This window comes from Macrobrachium rosenbergii, chromosome 51, assembly GCF_040412425.1.
Source record: "Macrobrachium rosenbergii isolate ZJJX-2024 chromosome 51, ASM4041242v1, whole genome shotgun sequence".
In the NCBI taxonomy this organism is placed as follows: Eukaryota; Metazoa; Arthropoda; class Malacostraca; order Decapoda; family Palaemonidae; genus Macrobrachium; species Macrobrachium rosenbergii.
Genome location: NC_089791.1, coordinates 17,747,809 through 17,750,346, shown reverse-complemented (window position 1 = coordinate 17,750,346; position 2,538 = coordinate 17,747,809).

Below are 2,538 nucleotides of genomic sequence, written 5' to 3'. Positions count from 1 at the left end.
TTGTGCCAGCTTTGTCTGTCCGTCCTCACTTTATTTGTTCGCCCTCAGATCTTAAAAACTACTGAGGCTAGGGGCTGCAAAATTGGTATCCACCATCCAACATCAAACCTACCAAATTGCAGCCCTCTAAAGCCTCAGGTGATTTTAATTTTATCTAAGGTTAAATTTGCCATAATCGTGCTTCTGGCAACGATATAGGATGAACAACTGCTCAAACATGCATTACTTAGAGACCCCAAAGACAGATCTATTTTTTTGGCCTTCATTAACATGCCTGTTCAGCAGTCATGTACGAAATTACATTGCTACCAGAAGAAACTTCGTGGCATTTTTACTTTTTATTTTTTATTTTTATTTATTTTTAAAGAAACTCATTTGAAGACTCTACATTGAAATCAAGTCGTCTCCTCCCTTTCAGTTAATCATAAAAATCGTTTCCCTCGTCAGGCTCATTTATATTTATGTCATATCAATTTCTATTTCCCCTGATCTTTCTTTTTTCAAATTCATAATAAATAGCTGTGAACTAAAAACAAGAGAGAGAGAGAGAGAGAGAGAGAGAGAGAGAGAGAGAGAGAGAGAGAGAGAGAGAGAGAGAAGAAACCATTTTGAAATCAGGGATCTTCTCTAGTGTTTTTCTTCAGAAAGAGAGAGAGAGAGAATCCTGAAATTAAAGAATCTCTCTAGTAACAGCTTTAGGAGAAGAGAGAGAGAGAGAGAGAGAGAGAGAGAGAGAGAGAGAGATTTTGAACTGTGGACTCTGGATCTCTCTAGAATGTTTGCTTTTAGAGCAGAGAACCAGAGAGAGAACCAGAGAGAGATTTTGACAGCAGGACACTCTAGCAGCAGTTTATAGTAAGAGAGAAGAGAGAGAGAGAGAGAGAGAGAGAGAGAGAGAGAGAGATTTTGAAATCGAGGGATCTCTCTACAGCAGTTTTATAGGAGAGAGAGAGAGAGAGAGAGAGAAGGAGAGAGAGAGATTTATAAAAAAATTTTGACAGGGATCTCTTTAGCAGCAGTTTATAGAAGAGAGAGAGAACTCAGAGAGAGAGAGAGTAACTGAGAGAGAGGAGAGAGAGATCAAGAGCCCAGATTTCCTTAGACATTTCATAACACTGAAATAACAGTAAGTAGAAATTGTAGAATGTTTACAACAGATGACAAACGATAAATTACAGGAAATATTCATTCTAAAATATAAGAAAAAGATGAATCAGAAAAAATAAAATTTTCATGTTTTTCAGACGTTGACAAATATCGATTTGTATAAAATCGCCGGGATCCCAGTCAAATAGGAATAATATTTCCATTCCAAAGGGAAATTGGCCAATTTCAGGTGTAAATGAGAAGGCCAGGCAGGGGCAGGGTTGCTGATAAAAAACTGCAGATAAGTTAGGAGGGTATGGAGAGACCTCAGCCCCAGGCATTTGCTAAAGAAGTTCATTTTTAAGTTTCCCGTGTTCTGATTAAAGTTCTATCTGTAAAACTAAGGCTACAGGAGAGAGAGAGAGAGAGAGAGAGAGAGAGAGAGAGAGAGAGAGAGAGAGAGAGTAGAGGGGGTGTCTGAAAGAAAGAAGGAAAGAGTGAGAGAGAGCTGGAGAGAAGGGAGAGAGATAGAGAGAGAGAGAGAGAGAGAGAGAGAGAGAGAGAGAGAATTTTTGAAATTAGGGAATCTTTCTAGTAGCAGTTAATAGAGAGAGAGAGAGAGAGAGATAGATAGAGAGAGAGAGAGAGAGAGAGAGAGAGAGAGAGAGAGAAGAGAGAGAGAGAGAGAGGAGATTCAGAGAGAGAGAGAGAGAATTTTGAAATTAGGAATTTCTAGGGGGAATTTATAGGAATTCAATTTATCATCCAAGATATTAAAATTAACTTTGTATGCATGCATCCCTACATAGTATATACTGTATATATATATATATATATATATATATATATATATATATATATATATATATATATATATATATATATATATATATCACACTTACACACACACACACACATATATATATACACACATATATTATATAGTAATTTAGCTTTGTCCTTAGTCTCCCAGGCAGTATGGGTTCGAAGCCTCCTGGAAAAAGAGAATTTCCTCATTCATTTCCTTTTGTAATGCAAGACTTTCAGTAAAAAAAAAAAAACACAGAAATTCAAGAAAATCGAGAAGCAGACGAGTTATTGGGGCCATATAAGAGTACTTATACTTTGCATAAATCATACAAAAAATGAGGTATTATATCTTGTGTCCACGCAATGGCAATATATACAATTTGTCTATGTATTAATTTGGCATCGCTACAGTGAAGTTAAGTAAGTGCAATATCTTTAATACAAACACACACAAGCAATGAATTATGAAAGGAATCGCGCTACTGAATCGAAAGCAGGACGAGCGTTAATTCGCGCTCGAATAACAGTTTTATTACGTCTGATTTTACTCTTCGGGAAATGATCTCGCCGCTCCTTGTTTTCCAGTTGTTGAAATCTGTCCCGGACAGAAATCATAATCGCGTGCTGAATTAGTTAATAAAG